The sequence below is a fragment of the Pinus tabuliformis genome, chromosome 9 (genome assembly GCF_031772625.1).
Source record: "Pinus tabuliformis cultivar Carrire ecotype Pingquan chromosome 9, CPIR1, whole genome shotgun sequence".
Taxonomy (NCBI): Eukaryota; Viridiplantae; Streptophyta; class Pinopsida; order Pinales; family Pinaceae; genus Pinus; species Pinus tabuliformis.
Window position 1 is genome coordinate 449252478 of NC_142307.1, and position 18560 is coordinate 449271037.

General features: G+C 38.0%; 1 pseudogene; it reads right to left on the reverse strand.

The window, feature by feature from the left end:
* Positions 1 to 17198, reverse strand: part of LOC149149131 (uncharacterized) — a 144458-nt pseudogene extending 127260 nt beyond the window's left edge.
* Between the last annotated feature and the right edge of the window lie 1362 nt (positions 17199 to 18560).

The following is an 18560-nucleotide window of genomic DNA, read 5'->3' on the forward strand; positions in this document are numbered from 1 at the left end:
GTAGTTTGATCTAACTATTGTTGATAAGCTTGGTAAGGAAAATGTTGTTGCAAACTTTCTATCTAGGATGAATCTACATGTAGGTGAAGAAGGAATGGTGGATGACCAGTTACTAGAGGAGCATTTGTTTGCTATTTCAGTTCTCTTCCCATGGTTTGCTGGTATAGCAAACTGTTTGGTATCAGCACAGTTCCCACCAAACTTTCTGTCCAAAGAAAAGAGCAAGATAATTAAGAAAAGTGCCCCCTTCACCTGGATTGGGGCCAATCTTCTCAAACTTGGCCGAAATCAAATCTTGAGAAGGTGTGTAAGCGAAGAGGAAGTTTTTGACATCCTTCTGACCTGTCATGATGGGCCTTATGGAGGTCACTTTGCAGCAAAGAGGAAAACATTAAAAGTGTTACAAGCAGGCTATTATTGGCCCACTCTTCATCAGGATGTGAAAAAGTACATTAGTCAATGTGATCGGTGCCAGAGGATGTGAAAGCCTACTCCAAGAGATGAAATGCCCCTACAACCTCAAGTGACTTTCAAGCCCTTTGACAACTGGGGCATGGACTTCATTGGGCCTATCAACCCCTCTTCAAAGCAAAAACAATACATTATTGTGTGCACTAATTATTTGACTAAGTGGGATGCAACCAAGGCAATTAAGGCAGCAACAGAAGAGAAGGTGGTTCAGTTCCTAAGGGAGAATGTATTCTACAAATTTGGGTACCCAAGAGAGCTAGTCATAGACCAGGGAAATCAGTTTACCTCCAACATGATTGACGAACTGCTTAGCCATCACAAAATTGAGCATAGGACCTCCACTTCCTATCATCCACAAGCTAATGGGCAAGTGGAGGTGACCAACAGGGCACTAGAGAGCATCTTAAGCAAATTAGTGAGTAGCAGCAGGAAGGATTGGGAAAATAGACTAGTTGAGACCACCTGGGCCTACAATACAACATGGAAGACCACCACTACATTTACACCCTATGAGTTGGTCTATGGGAAAAAGGCTTTGTTGTCCATTGAGTTTGAATATAACACATTGAGGATGGTAGCCCAACTAGATTTGGATCTTAGTCATGCATAGAAAGAAAGATTGTTCCTATTGAATGGCTTGGATGAATTCAAAATGTAGGCCCTCCTACATATAGAGATAGTTCAGCTTCAGAGGAAGATCTAGCATGATAAACATATTAAGGAGAAGCAATTTCAAGAGGGCGACTGGGCATGGTTATATGATTCTAGGTATAAAGACTTGAAGGGCAAGCTATGGACAAGATGGCTCAGACCTTATGTGGTGGAAATATGCCATTATAATGGTTCAATTCAAATCAAAACTATAGATGAAGAAGCCATCCCATTGCTTGTTAATGGACACTGATTGAAAATATACAAGAGGTCTTTATCAAAACAAGAGTTCATTTACAATATCAATAAGACAGTGATGATGGTGGAGCAAGTTCCAACTCCTCCATCATCAGGTCACTGAAAAAAGAAAAAAGGAAAAGAAAAAGAATAAGGATTCAGGTGAAAACCTCCGTGAGGCACCTGAGTCTCATATTTGGGTTGAAAACCTCATGAGGTGGCCCAATGATGAAAAAAATAAATAAATAAAAATAAGAAGATCCCTTGGTGAAAACCTTCCTTGAGACGTGTTGGGTCGTACAACAGGTATAAATTTACCCTTGATTACATTATCTTTTTCCTCATTTTTATGCATTTGTTCCATGATGTAATAAAGTTTTGATACAATTTTGATAGAAAGTGAATGAAACCTCTTTTGATATGATTTGGCTGTTAAACGTAAGTTCCACTGCTTTTTATGCAGAGATTTGTGAATGGGACAATTATCATTCAATTTATTGAACATCAAACACTAAGCAAGGAGAAAAGAGCACATCTTGTGCGGTCAGTTGAGAAGTGAATCGGAAGGATAATGTAGGATGGAAGATTATTCTGATAATAGAATTTGGTCGTGAATTCCTCAAGATATCCTAATCCCGATGAATCGCAGTTATCTCTTTTCCTCTTTGACTATAAGAGGGGAAAAACGAATAGAATAGAGCAACTTCTACCTTTTTACTTCGATTGTAATTTTAAGTGACAGAGTGTTATTCTGAAGAACAAATCATTACTGTAGTGACATTTGGAGTTAATGAGTAATATATAATTTGTGTTTTTGTTTGCAAACGATATTTTGAGTAACTAGGCAATAATCATTCGCCTCTTGGGCCTGGTCACTGGTGGATTTCACTACTTTTCCTTGTGTTATACTTTTACCTTTTTACTGCAAGTCTAATTACTTTGTTTTATAGTTTTATGATTAATCTACCTGATATATAAATCACTGGTGTTGAGTTTGTCCATTCCGCTCATTATTTCTTATTACTGTTGATTGGTTTCATTTATTTATGTCATAGATTGATTGAATTATTAGATAAGAGTTATTCCTTGTTAGTTGATATCGAGAGTATTATTCATTAGATCAGGTGTATTACTGTTATGCAGAAGTTTCTATTCAGCTGAAAGAGATCTATTACCACTATAGTGCACTCGGTTGATGTGCTTAAGGCCTGTAATTGCAATTAGAGCTATTTTATTAAGATTGAGTTTTGATGCTTGAATGGTTTAATTTCTTTGAAGTTACAAGTTTGGTAGTTTATGGTTTGATCCGTTTACTCTTGTATTGAAATCAATAAGTTATCTTAAAGCATTACTTTCTGTAGATACAATGATTTCTATCACTTGCACATACTGTGTACATTCTTGAAACAAAAAGACTTACCCAGGTTGATAACTAATGTGAGGCATTTAGGAGTTCTAAAAGGACATCTTATATGTGCCAACAAGGATCCCAGGGCAAACATCTAGGGTGAAACCCTCTCTAAGGTAGCCTAGGTGTTTTTCAGAAAAGAAAAATAAAAAATGAAAGAGATAAAAATATGTAATTGTTATTTGTAGGTGGATGAGAAAGATAGCCAAGGAGAAAAAAGAGGATCCAAAGGGAACCCTGCCTCACACATATCCATCTCCTCCACTCCTTACCATGCATCATTGCATCATTTCTATTGTTTTCCACTCCATTACTTCTATTTAGGCGAAGAGTGTGTTTCCAATATGATCCCCCGAAAACCTACAGGAAGCAATCCAAAGGTGAATGGTAGGTTGGTTAGGTCCTGTAGCAGCCTATCCCCCAGCATATCAATCATCAACTACATGTCTTCACTAGGACGATCCAGGAGCTCTAGACAATAGACAGCAGACAACAAACAACAAAAAACAAACAGCAGAGGAGGAAAAAGAATGACCATGCAGCAAATAAACAATGCAACACCTCTGATCTTCAACAACTACAGCATGTCATAGAGACCATAGGTAAGTATCCCACTTACTCACTCATATGTATCATTTGATCAAAAGTTGTAAGAGTCACGAGGTAGTTGGTTTATAAGTAAAAGGTGGCGAGTTAACTTGGCCACCTTCGTTTAGTCATCACATACAAAACTGGGTGTCCTTTCACACGTGGCTACAGTCAACTCAGAGACAGAGGAGGAGTAGGACAAGAAGTGGTTAACTACGGATCTACGAGGTGGGAGTTGATTACGAGCAGGGGGAGCTGATTACGAGGAACCTCACCCTAGAAAGCCATAAAGGGAAGCAAAACATTGTTTGCATGCATTTGTGAATTTCACCTCCTCGAAACTTCCTCATGCAAGTCACTCTCATAACCCTAGCAACCCACCGGAAGCAAGGATCCATTATTCTACAAGAGAATTTCTACAGGATCATGCACAAGAATTCCTACAGGAATAGTCTACAGGAGCAGTATACAGGATACACAGAGGCAGTCTATAGGATAGGCAGAGAGGGGTTCAAGAGGGAATATCATGAGAACTATCCACTGCCACCATTCTAAAGAGGTAGGATCTAAAAATCCATCCCCATTTACAAGCAAATGAACTAGAAATGCTCTAAAAGCTAGTGGATATAACAACTGTGGGAGGTGAATTACATACACAGGAAACTTTTTTTTCTCCTAAATTTAGAATTCTTGTGTCAAACCTCCCATTTCCTCCTCAAGCCTCACAAGCAAGATGACAGGAGGGTTTACTAGGAGAAAACCCGCAAACATTGTGAGGATACAACAACACCCCCAAGTGCATGAAATCTTTATAAGACACCAATGGATGGGGTTTTTCAAAATTCACAGGGTATGATGATGAGGTGGCTCAAGAATTTTCTCATTGCGCCACTCCACATAGAAGAATCCATGCCACTGTTATAGTTAGATGGCTCACTATAGATCTCAACCCAGAGCTCATCATTAGGGTCACCACACTTCCCCTAGGAATTCCATGGAGAAAAGAAGAAAAAGCAGACAGTCAGGTGGCAAAAAGGAAATTCTTTTTAGAAGGTGAAGAACCCACAGATGATAAAAATGAAGTAAGGAGGGACATTCTGCCATACCCATGGAGTGAGGTAGGTTACCAACTCGTCAAATATATCTCATGTGAGGGTAGATATAGTGTTGTTTATGGCTACCACTTTAGGATGCTTGAAGAATTAAGATTTGGGGTAGAAACACCAATTCACCAAAGACTCAGCATACCCTATTTCTTGATGCAATCACTCATAGACTCCAGCAACAAATTCAAGGAAGGGAATTCCCAACAATTGTCTCACCATGCATTGATTAGGATCCTCATTGAGGATTCCCTCCAAAACCTCGGGATCCCTATAAAATGGTCAGTCTTCATAGATTTACCAGCAGAGGATGAAATCAAAACCCTCACCTATGATGTTAGTCCTTCTGTCAGTGAGGAGGAGGCAAAAAAATAAGAACAAGATATAGAGCTAGATGTGGATGAGATGGATGAAGAAGGAACTAATACAAAGGAACATGATGAAACATAAGAGAAGGAGGATGCTGCTAAAACAGAGGAGGAAATGAAGGAAGAAACTGATGGAGATGATAAAGAACAGCAAGAGGAAGAAGATAAGAAAAAAAGGGAGGAAGAAGGCATTGAAATGGAAGGGGAAGAAAACAAGGAGGAGTCACCTAGGGTGTCTCCAGAGGCCCCTAAGAGGAAGGCAGTAGTTTCCTTCACTACTCTCAGCACCCTAGTCAAGAAAAAAGGGAAAAGAAGGAGGCAAACCCCTCTATATTTTAGAACAAGAAATAGCACAAGAATAAAACAAGGGAAGCCACAAATATCAACAAAAATCCCTATTGAGATTGAATATTCCCCTACACCAAGGGACAGAGAAGTAATAATGAGAGATCAACTTCAGAGGGAAAATGCATTGATGAGAGGATAACTACAAGAAATGGAAAACTAACTAGCATGTATGGTCAGCCTCTCCTTGGAGGCCATCGAGTGTAGGATTCCAACTAAGTCATATGCTCTTTACCTCAGAGAATAATGGCTACAATTTCAAATTAAAACACTAGCACAAAGGGGCACCATGCCATTTCAGGACTACAGCTAGTTTATTAGTCTTTTTGATGAAAGTAAACTAGAGGATAGGGCCAAAATGGTTGAGTTTTTCTTGCACAACATTTCCCTCACAAACATGAATGTTTGGGATCCTAATGCTGAGCTAGGAGATCTGCAATTAATGGCTTTGGTATCATGGATGAACCATGAGGAGTCAAGGGCTACAGAGATGAAAATAATATTGGCCAGAGAGTAGAATGAACCTCTTTTCATCAGAGCTGAACAATCAAATCCCAAGGCCCTAATCATCACCCATAATCTAATTGAAAATGATCCTCGGCTGACACCTAGATATCTTCCTGCCCAAGAGCAAGAAATTTCACATTTTGAGGATATGTTTAGGCTACTAGGAGATGATATTATACATTCCTGCTTAAGGAGATGGAACAAACTGTCACACAGCTTGAAGATTAGAGAATATCACTCCCCTCAAAGGTTGAGAGAGGCACTCAACATGACACCTATGTATAAGTAATCAATGTAAAGGTTGAAAGTCAATTGGATAGGCCTAAAACTGAGTCCACCACTACTCCTAGGGATACTAGAAGGGAGAAAAGAAGAAGAGGAAAAGAGGTAGTGGGAAGAAGTAGGAAGGAAAGAAGGCTTCTATGCATAAGAAGAAGAGACCACAAAAGAGGCATGGGATGTCAGAGAGGATACCAAAGCCATGAAGGACATGGAAATTGACTAAGTTTCTCAGAGGATGAGCAACACTTTCAGTAGTGGGGTGATGATGAGCCTCATCATTAGGTAATTATATGGGCCTTAATTCACCTCCTAGCTTAGTCAAACCAACTATTCTCACAACTTATTGCATACTTTTGATTATATTTTGTTTATGAGATGAGTTAGATTTGGACATTTTGCTTTGTGGTATAATGTGCATTTAACACAGGAATAAAGGATAAAATAAAGGAATTTTGGCAAAGACCTTGGTCAAAACTCAAAAGGGACAAGGGAGAGGAATTATAGGAGGGAAATCCTCTTCATTTAGTACCCCCTCCATTCAAATATTCCTCCATCAGCTCAGAGTGCAAACAGCCAAATCATGAGGACTAGAAAGCAGCCGAGTAAGTGAAAGTCAAAGCACCGGCTTATCTCGAGTTTGGGAGCCAATCCTCCCTAATTTTAATGAATTCATTGTAGACGTTAGTCATACAAGTAGAGAGGCCTAGGACCTCAATAGGATTTGGATTTTTCGATTGTAAAACTCTACTTTATTTTTCAAGCTGCAAGATTTGTGATAGTTTTTGATGTAATCCATTGTTTTGATAATAAGAATGTGTTTTTTTTTTGAGCCAGTGCTGAGTTAGCTCAAAGAGTTGAAGCTCTTGGATTAAGGCCTATCCCTAATAGCTAAGGCTCTTCTTTATTGTACATGTATGCTAGCATAGATTCATGGTCTAATCATCCATTTTCTTAAGTAGCTGCATTTCCATTACAACAGTGTAGCATAGATTAGATGTGTTTTAGTTTTCTTCCATTTGTACCTTATTTCAATTAGCTGGTTAGCCAGGAGTTCTTCCATGAAGTTTTTTGTCTTGATTCAGTACAAGGTTCATTTCATGTTGTCTTTTTCCATCACTTTTTGCTCATATGCTCATTTGCTTCACCACGAAATGCTTAAGCGGAAGCTAATAAAAGATGTCTTGATCAGATTATACCCATAGATTTCCTTACCGTCCAATCCACAACAAACCTGTCTAATCACTGTCCGATTCATTTTAACGCTTGACTTTATGGGATCCAAATCTCCACCGTCAATCTATCTAGCTTGATCCAATAGTTATCGTGAATTCTTCCACCTAATTTATGCACTCCGAATATCCACTGTTGATCTATCGTGCCCTCGATCGAACAGCTATCGCATCACCCAATCACCAACTAGCTTCGTCGATCTCCACCATTGATCAATCCCGCATGATCCAACAGCTATCATAGAATCTTGTGAAAATTCTTGCATCGTCAATATCAGACCGAGAGCATGCAATAAAAGTGGTTTTCTCATGCTACGGGTCACCCAGTTAGGCTAATCACGTAAAATTTTGGAATTCTGCTTACAACATTGAGGGCGCGCGAGCAAATTCTTACTGCCTACGAAAGCCTGCTCCATCATTCCGCACAATTTTCCCGTGATAAAATCTCTGCTGCTCATCCTCCGTTAATCATGTTTGTCCATATATTACTTAATCTCCCGCGATAAGGTCTTCGTCGCTTATCTGTAGAAATTTTGAATAATTTAACACATATTCACAGAGATTATCCTGATCATACAATTATAAGCGGAACATGTATAATACATAATCTCCTCTACATTGATCATCAATTTACAGAAGCAGAAACATTCACAGGCACACATAGAAGCATCAATCAAACTCATTAACACAGTATGTATCCCGGGGAAAGCATCTCGCTAAAAACCCCACACTGTCTGTATATTATATTGATTTAATCATGTAACATTACAAAGCATAATACTTCTCACAAGTATCTCCACCTGTTACACACAATACAGCTCAGATTTGATCTCCAAATCTCCTCCGCTGCTTGCCTACCTCTCCAGCTCAATACCTGCTCAAGGATTGATGAGAATGGCTTCCCAAACTCGTATTTCACCTCAAAATAATCACTCACACTTTGTTGGACGTGAGCAAAGGCTACAATACTGGGCAAATACGTGAGCAAACTCATTGGCATACTCAATCCCTTTATTGTGCAAGATCTGGTACACAACTATAGTCACAACTGATAGCAATCTGATTCTCTAACACCTGTCCCTGCTGAACTGAACATGCACTAACATGCAACTGAGTTAACTGATGTATTCATTAGTTGTATTATGAGTTAATAACTTGTGAATTAATTAATAACTAATTCACCCAACTCATATCTAGTCTATTTGCCAGTTAGACTAAATACAACCAGTTTAACAAAGCTAAACTGAACACAACTCCATCAACTCCACAATCAACTCCACCAAACTCAATTGATTGAGTTCTAACTGAAGTCATGCATGCAAATATTAGTCATCCCATAGGTAACCACGTATTTCCCTCTGGGATCTGCATGTACCACATCCGTAGCTCATCCTGAAGTGCTCCAAGAGAATAAGATTAAGTTTATAGTCCAAATATTATTGTGAGATAATAATATTTGACTTTTCTATTTTTGAATTTGATCACTCACACTGTGATCACTCACACTTTCATCAAAAATAGAAGTCCATCTATTTTTTTCCCAACTTGATCAATCATCCATAAACAGCAACCTGCAATCCATAGACATGATCCATATGTCTAAAAATAGACTTGCGCCAAAAATAGCCTGCGGGCCCACTTAGTGAAGGCGACTCTCTTCACTAAGCTCCATCATCTTGTTGCAATCTCAACAAGCATTTCTGGTTGCACACTTTTCAACACTCCCTCTCAACAAGAAAGGCTTCCTCTCAAACCCGATCCTGTAACTCTGGAATGTTCTCCATGCAACACATATGGCCGGTCCACTTGCTCTGTCATCAAAGTCTCTGACTGCTATTGCCTCTGTCGACTGAAACTCTGCATCTCTGTGCTCTTCAGTATCTGACTACTCTAGCCTCTATCACGTTGATCTCTGACTGCATCCGTGCTACTGCTGGTTCTATCTCCCAACATTGCATCCGCACTGCACCTCCCAACTGACCTCCCTGTTGGGATATAAACACCCTCTGATGCTGAAGCTCTACCTGCTACTGACAAGTGCTCCCTCTCTGACATCTGCGCTACTGCAACATCTCCATGCATCTCGCACCATTGCACACCTCTTTGTGCCACCTAGCACTGTGCAAAACACTTGTGCCTCTCGCATTGCTACAGCCTGCTAGTTATGCGCTGTCCTAGGATTCCCTGCACTGTCGCTCTCTCTGCCGCTCCATTCGCATCTGTCTCTACCGAATCAGTCAGTTCCTGCTACTACACATCTGGGGCTCCCGTAGCAAGGTCTCATCCAAGAGGTTGGGTACCTCAAGGATCCTGCCCCTCCTCCTTGGGAGTATCAATCCACATCACCCCACCTCCTACCTGGAGGTATGGCTACATGCGATCCCTCAGCCCACCTGGCTTGAAGTTTCCCCCTACTGGAGGTCTCTGGATGAGTAGATGTCTCTACTCAATCTCCTCTCAGCTTCCCCTGTTGTGGCTCCTCCACAATCTCCTGAAGCTGCTGCACTAATCGTGGCTCCTCCACAATTGTCTGAGACTTCTTCTGGCTCTTCATGTTGAGAGGTAATATACGCTCCCTCTCAACCACCAAGTCTCCATCAGTTGCCTCGCTGCTCAAGGCTTTGCATGCATCTTGAACCTCAAGAGCATACAGGTTCTTGACCCATGAACCAATCTGCTTCACCTGTCTAGTGATGATGTGTCTAAGGAAAACATTTCCCTTACTAAAGACCACATCATAGCCTCTGTCTTCCAACATCGCGATCGACACCAAGTTTCTCTTCAGTCCTGGTACATACTTGACATCGGTCAAGGTAAGGCGAGCTCCATGCTCCCTCTGAAAAATAACTGTGCCTACACCTGAGACATTATACTTCTCATCATTACCCATGCCTATGAGTATCTGGAGATCTTTCTCCTCCAAAGTACTGAACAAACTTTTGTCACCGGTCATGTGGAAAGAAGCTCCACTGTCAAGAAACCAACCACTTCCCACCATGGATGAAACCATGCATGCGAAGAGTGTGAAGTCCAACTCAAACTGTGAAGCAAGTGAGGCTGCCTCACCTTCAGATCCTTCCCCGGATCCCTTCTTGGACTTCTTCTTTGGGCAATTAGTAGCATAATGACCCATCTCATTACAATGAAAGCATCTCACCTTCGCCTTGTCAACCTTCTTCCCATCATTGGAAGAACAAGATTCAGAAAGAGAAACCTTCCCCTTCCCCTTCTTCGCCTTACTCGCTAAGGCACAGTTCTCCTCATCTTGCATGGATGAAGAACCGTCTCTGGTGCTCCGTGTAATCTCCTCCTGCATCAAATCCGACCATAGTCGTTCCCAATTTGGCAGTTTCTCCCTTCCATTCACCGAGTCCTGGTAGCTATGCCAACTCTTAGGAAGGTCAAGGAGTGCTAGACTCACCATCCTCATCCGACAGTTACCCCCACACTTCCCAGCTCATCTGGCATTGGGTGAACTTCGTGAGATACTGGGGCATATTGTCTCCATTCTCACACTGAATGTTTCTGAGTTTGTCTCTTGCTTTGGAATTAAATCTGAATTCCACCAGCTCAAAACTCAACCGCTTCCGATCTAGAATTCATGAGAACAAGGTATTTCTTGTACAGAGATTGATTGTCTGGGCATTCACCAGATATCTCACCTTCCAAGAGAAGGATGAATCCAGAGGCTACCTGGCCCGATTACAGACTCTGCCTGAAGAAATAAAATGTAAACACTTTCTGAATAATAGATCCGATGATCAATCCTCTCTTGATATCCTATAAAAATCTCTTCTACAAATCAAGCAGCTCTGATACCATGTAGAAACTTTTTCTACAAATCATCTAGCTCCGATACCATGTAGAAATTTTGAATAATTTAACACATATTCATAGAGATTATCCTGATCATACAATTATAAGCGGAACATGTATAATACATAATCTCCTCTACATTGATCATCAATTTACAGAAGCAGAGACATTCACAGGCACACATAGAAGCATCAATCAAACTCATTAACACAGTATGTATCCCGGGGAAAGCATCTCGCTAAAAACCCCACACTATCTGTATATTATATTGATTGAATCATGTAACATTACAAAGCATAATACTTCTCACAAGTATCTCCACCTGTTACACACAATACAGCTCAGATTTGATCTCCAAATATCCTCCGCTGCTTGCCTGCCTCTCCAGCTCAATACCTGCTCAAGGATTGATGAGAATGGCTTCCCAAACTCGTATTTCACCTCAAAATAATCACTCACACTTTGTTGGACGTGAGAAAAGGCTACAATACTGGGCAAATACGTGAGCAAACTAATTGGCATACTCAATCCCTTTATTGTGCAAGATCTGGTGCACAACTATAGTCACAACTGATAGCAATCTGATTCTCTAACACCTGTCCCTGCTGAACTGAACATGCACTGACATGCAACTGAGTTAACTGATGTATACATTAGTTGTATTATGAGTTAATAACTTGTGAATTAATTAATAACTGATTCACCCAACTCATCTCTAGTCTATTTGCCAGTTAGACTAAATACAACCAGTTTAACAAAGCTAAACTGAACACAACTCCATCAACTCCACCAAACTCAACTGATTGAGTTCTAACTGAAGTCATGCATGAAAATATTAGTCATCCCATAGGTAACCACGTATTTCCCTCTGGGATCTGCATGTACCACATCTGTAGCTCATCCTGAAGTGCTCCAAGAGAATAAGATTAAGTTTATAGTCCAAATATTATTGTGAGATAATAATATTTGACTTTTCTATTTTTGACTTTGATCACTCACACTGTGATCACTCACACTTTCATCAAAAATAGAAGTCCATCTATTTTTTTTCCAACTTGATCAATCATCCATAAACAGTAACCTGCAATCCATAGACATGATCCATATGTCTAAAAATAGACATAGTCTAAAAATAGACTTGCGCCAAAAATAGCCTGCGGGCCCACTTAGTGAAGGCGACTCTTTTCACTAAGCTCCATCATCTTGTTGCAATCTCAACAATCATTTCTTGTTGCACACTTTTCAACATTATCTTCCGTTAACCCTATCCATCCATCTATTCACTCAATCTCACATGATAAGATCTCTGCCGCTCATCTTCTGTTAACCTTGTCCATCCATCTATTCACTCAATCTCATGTGATAGGATCTTTGCCAGTCATCTTCCATTAATCCTATTCGTTGATCGATCTATCCATCTATTAATGTAATTGCTTGTGATAAGATCTTTGTCGCTCATCTTACATCTCATCTTCCATTAATCCTATTCATTGATCCAACTGATCCAATGGTTCTCGTGCACTACTACTTCCTTACGTCCTCCTTTCAGTGGTTTCGTCCTCCAATCACTCTTCCGCTTGACTCCTTGCTAAATGTTGTTATGCGTATTATTTGAACGTTGCCATCCGATCATCTCCATACTCAAATGAGCACCTTCTGGCCATCCTCAACTACCTTCCATCCACCTATCACATCTACAGGAACAATTACATTTCATGCTTGATTTTACTTCAAAAACCAAAAAAGTGGAAACAAATTTAGTTTACTTTCCTTGCTTACACCTTAGTATGGTTTGATGCTCTTTACTTCTGCAACTTAGATAGTAGAATTAGGTTAGTGTTTATTTAGCCATTCTGCTTAGCATAAATGTTTAAATGGTGAATTAGGATATGTTGTGATTTAGCATTATCTGTTGTTTTCTTCATTACTGTAGTAGAGTAGCTCTCTTAGAGTAGATTTGCTCTTTTTCCATCAAATAATCAAGCTTCTTCTGACTCTATAGAAGTTTGGCTTGGAACGCCTGGGGTCTTTTGACAGATGAACATGTGACAAAAGGCAGGATCTAGCACTGTCACCTCCAAGTTTGTACGAACCCCAGGTTGATAAGTAAAGCTAGTAGCCCAGGAGTTGCATCATCCTCGCTGCAACACTAACACTCATCAGCTAGAAACTCATATTTTATTTGAGAATTTTTTTTATAGTAAAAACAAGATTATAAAGAATTATCTTGCCTCCATACTCATATTAAAAAACAATTATGGACATTAAGCTAGAGAAATTCAGTGTTTACAAATTGCATATAGTTAAAATTTCAAGTAAATATAAGCACTAACATGGACTATTTTGGAGCAATTTTCAGATTCAATCACTTTGTTTTATCATTTGATGAAATAAGGTATGACCAAAAAATGAGGATTTTCAACACATTTAGTGATCCATCATTTTCCTTTTTAATATATCATCTGAAATCATTGTTTGGTGGTGATATGTGTTTATATTAGGAAAGAAGGTAAAGGAAAAAAAATATTAAGATATCATTTATAATTAAAATATATGAATGACCCCTCTTGAATAAAATATTTCAATGTAAACTATATATATATATTGTGTAAAAAAAGATAAAAATAAAAATTCTTATGATTAAATTGTTTATTCGTGTGTTAGGAGATGTACAATTGATAACTTCCATTTAAATCTCAAATGTTAGTATTGATTTTTAGATAACATTTTTGAGAATTTTCCCCCAAATCAAGTTTACTAAGGCAACACTAAATGATAAATCTCTTCCTTTCCTCAATTCCCCTTCCCTAAGACAACTTGATGGAACCTTAACCTGAAAAATTTATATAAAAAGGACTCATATTGATGGGTATATTCACTCCCATTCTAACAAATACACATACCAAAATCTGTTTTTCTAAAACCTTAGTAATTCAAGCCATTCAAAATTCTACCTCTCAATGCCATGAGAAAGAGAGAACCCACCTAACCAAACTACTTATAGTAAATGATTACTCTATAGCTTAGATAAATAAATCCTTGTAGCCCATGGTGGCTGTAATACGAAGATCAAAGAAGCATTCTAGTAAACCATGCATGCAAACTCCAATAACTACTTGCTTTTAACCCCACTCTCAAAATTCTCTCTACCCTGCATAAATGTGATGATTGAAGCAAAAAAAAATATTAAAAATATGTTTAATCCCCATGAAATTCTCGACCAATTATTTAGTTACTGAAAAACAAATCTGATCATAGTCCATGAGTTTGTCAAATATCATGTTCTTACTGCAAATCATACAAATTCTAATCAAATCTATATATTCAAGATATATTAACATTATTTACAAAAACAATATTAAAAGATCTTTCAAATGGAATCCTAAAGAACACATTGCTAACAATTTTTCTGCTCTTCCTGAAGCAACCAAGAAGCTCAAAGAATTAAGAACAATTTAATCACTAAAATTATTATAAAATAATTCAAAATAAAATTTAGATCTTAAAGAACATATTGTTAACAATCTTCACAATAAAATCCATATAATCAACATAAATGAACACTTTTGTAAAGACAAAAAAATTAGATACAAACCCCTTTACTCTTCCCGAATCAACAAAGAAGACAGAAAATTAAAAACATCTTAATCAATTTTATTATTAAAATATTTATTAAACAATTCAAATTAAGAACCTATTAATCAATTTAATTACTAAAATTATTATAAAATAATTCAAAGCAAAATTTGTAAAACTATTATTCAATATCTGACTAATAAACAGGCTCCTATTTCTTTAAACTTTCCAATATATGTTTTGAATATGCAAATCAGTTATTGTTTCCAATATTTTTTTGTATATGCAAATCAACAGGAACATCGAAAAGTCCCACTGTTAGGACAAAAAATCCCAATATTTATATTTCTTTCAGAATCGAGTCAAGTGAATATGCAATTCTGTTATTGGTGTGAGAGAGATGGAAAAGGTCAATGGAATCCCAATATTCTTTCATCGCAGAGTCCAGACAAGTGAACTTGCAATTCTGTTATTGGCCAGGGACATGAGAAAAGTCCTCTGAAGGCATGTTGTGGAGGAGAGACTTGATGCAATAAAAAAATGGACAGAAGCTTCGAATAATCCGGAAAAATTTTCAGACATATTTTTAATGGTGTTATCGGAGAAAAGTCCTCTGAAGGCATGTTGTGCAGGAGAGACCTGATGCAATAAAAATATGGACCGAAGTTTCGAATAGTCAGGAAAATATTTCAGACATATGTTTAATGGTGTTATGGGATCACTGGGAAGAATTTTCGGACATGTTTAATGGTGTTTTCGAGTTTCCTATATGTTTAATGGTGTTAATGGTGTTATGGGATCACTGGGAAGAATTTTCGGACATGTTTAATGGTGTTTTCGAGTTTCCTACAATGGAGAGCCTGTGAAGAATGAGGGGCAAGAATTTGTCGGAGGGCGCAGTTGTTAGTGACCTGACAGTAGTGGAGAATTTGTGAAACATTGAGAGGCAAGAAGATGGAGAGCGTAATTGTTAGTGACCTAACCATAGTGACCTTCGTTAAGTACCGAGCATCAGTAAATTCAACACATATCCTCTCCATTAATTATAAAACAAAATTATTATAATCCTCTCTATTAATTATAAAACAAAATTATTATAATTCTTGTGAGACCTTTTTTTTTTAAATTGTTTTTATTAAAAATCTATTAATTATTATGCCAAAAGTGTGGTCTATATTAAAAGTGGGGTTACTAAATTTTAAATCTTCCAAAAGTGTGGTATATGTTAAAATTGGACTTATGAAATTTTAAATCTCTAAATTATCATTACTAAAAATCTTATAATATGAGAATATTTTAGACCTAATACACAATCAAATGTCAATTTTTTAAATTATAAATGATACTAATTTTATAATCTAGAATATAATACTCAATCCACATAACAATATGGAAGTACTAGCATAACCACATTAATAAATATGGTTAATATAGACCTAAAGCTTATAATTATGATTATGATTCTTCATTAATATTGCTATTATTATTTTTATTGTTAAATAAATTTAATAGCATTACTGAGTAATAAATATTAATAATAATTCGTTAATTCATTTTTATTTTATTCATTATTTTTTTTTTGTGAGCTAAAGTAGGACCTTTCTTTTTCTATTTATATCAGAACCAGGTTGAAATATGTACAAGCATTTGGTAGCCTCAACCCGCCCAGAAGGGAAACCGGGTCTATTGGCCACCTTAAGTCTTTATAAGCCGACCAATAACAAAAAAGAATAAGTCTGCAAATCCATGCCAAATAAACTTCGCTACCAAAATTACTAATCTGGTTTCCTACCATCATTAAAACTATTAACAAGAAGAGGAGAAAGTGTTCTCAAAGAACTAACAAGGAAAACCATTGGAACAACTAGAAGAATTAATCTACCATGATTTCAGGGGGAGTGTCTGTGTCTCTCGTCACTGGAACAAGCTTCTTCAGCTGTTGTTGAATTTCCTCCAACTTGCTATCCTACATGAGCATAGTGATTTGGAGATTTTTCATTTCTCGCCTTAAATTGGGTATGCCTTGAGCCATCTCTGCCATTTCCGTTGCAACCTGCTCCATTGCCTTTGCAAGTAATCGCTTCAACACCCAATATATGTGTAAAGCCTGCTTGTATAAGGTCAGGCATCCCCTGGTGTTGCCCAGGTCAGGAATAAGGTTACCCAAGTCTTCCATTTCCAGTTTTGAGTCTTCCTGCATTACATTTGCTTCTAATTCTTGAATAAGTTTGCGGATATCTTCGTCAGTTCCTTCGTTGTAGGATTTTTCAGCCTCCTGCACCATATGTCTCATGGTTTTCCGACCTCGTCTCTGACATACTAGAGAGGGGGGCCTGAATTCCTGTCTGCCTGATTGGCGAGGTCTTCCTCTACCCCTACGCCCTCTTCCGCGACTTGGGCGAGCTAGTTTGTTCTTGGCTGCCGCCTGACTCCCCTGCCCCACAGCGAAAGATGTGTTCATTGTGAGTTCCTCGCTACCAGGCTCCTTGGCCTTCTTTTCCAAATTCATGCCCTCCCCTTGCTGCTCTTTTTCGGTAGTCTTAACCTTCCCCGGCCCTCCTCCCCTGGAATGAAGTTGACAACTTTTCTCGGGGGTCTTCTCTGCCTCCCAAACCATCTGTTTTCCATCTCCAACTGCCCCTGATCAGTATCTAACCTTACTCCTTGCCTGCATTTGTCCTGGCCTGCCCAGCGCCCTGCCTTGCTAGATTCTACCCTAGCCTTTCTCATTCTCCCAGCTTCTGTCTTCTGACTAGTAGAAACAGGGAAGGATTCCATGTCCCTCTCCCTTCGTTTTTCTTCTTCAACGGTTAAACCTCTTCCCTCTTCCCCAATATTGCTGGAGATTGCAAAGAGAGCAAGGAATGGTTTTACAGATACATACCCCGTCCTGTGTCGAGTTGCAGAGAACACCAGACCACCTCAAACTCCCTTCGTCTCCTTCCTTTGCAGCATGCTAACTTTGGTTCTGCCCTTCACTACCCTTATTAATCTTCTGCCACCTACCCGATGTCCCATCATCCGTTCGCCACCGTTCCTTCCTGCTTCTTCCTCCACTTCCCTGTCGCCTTCGTACCTCGAGATGCTAACTTGCCTATAGGCTGTCCCGACATCCTGCGGAATTATTATGTTTGATGGTAGCCTGCATTGCCACCTTCTCTCCTTCATCATATTTTCACACGTCGCCACCTCTTCCACCCTGATCGGGGGTTTTATTTCATTCATTGTTAATAATAAATTCATTTATAATTAATTGATAAATAATGATGATGATGATGATGACGATTAACGTTCACGAAGACCAATGTATTTTATGAGACCTTTAAAAATTAAAAATTAAAATAATAATTGTGATTCTTCAAAATCTTATTTCTATGATTAAAAAGAAGGGAAGGAAGTGCACCAACATTATTAAAGTTGGGCTGACTTAACATGTCAAGAAGATTGGAAGTGCAACGAAGGTTAGGAAAATGAGAGCACGTATGAGTAAGAGTCAGACAATCTAAAAGGAAGGATTTTTCATTTTCTACCTTCTTAGTATCGCAAAGCTGAAAGATTCTATCGTCCAAAGGAGTCTTGGAAATAGATCACCAAAGGGTTTCACTACGAAGCTCATGAGAATTAGCTCTTATCTTAGCAATGTTTATTTTTTCTTAGTGCTAGTCAAAACTGGGAGATAAGAAAATAATTATTAATACTTATTAATACTATTAATTATTAATTATTAATAATTAATAATTAATAATTAACTTATTATTATTATTATTAATTTTTAAGTAAATATAACTATTGTAAAATATTATTAATATTGCTAAATATTAAATATAAAGATTTATTAATATAAATATTGTTAATTAAATCAATAAATATAAATATAAAGTTTGATATATAAATATTTATGTATAAAAATTAATATAAAGTCTAATTAAAAATATGGTTATTAATATTGTTAAATATTAAATATAAATATTTATTAATA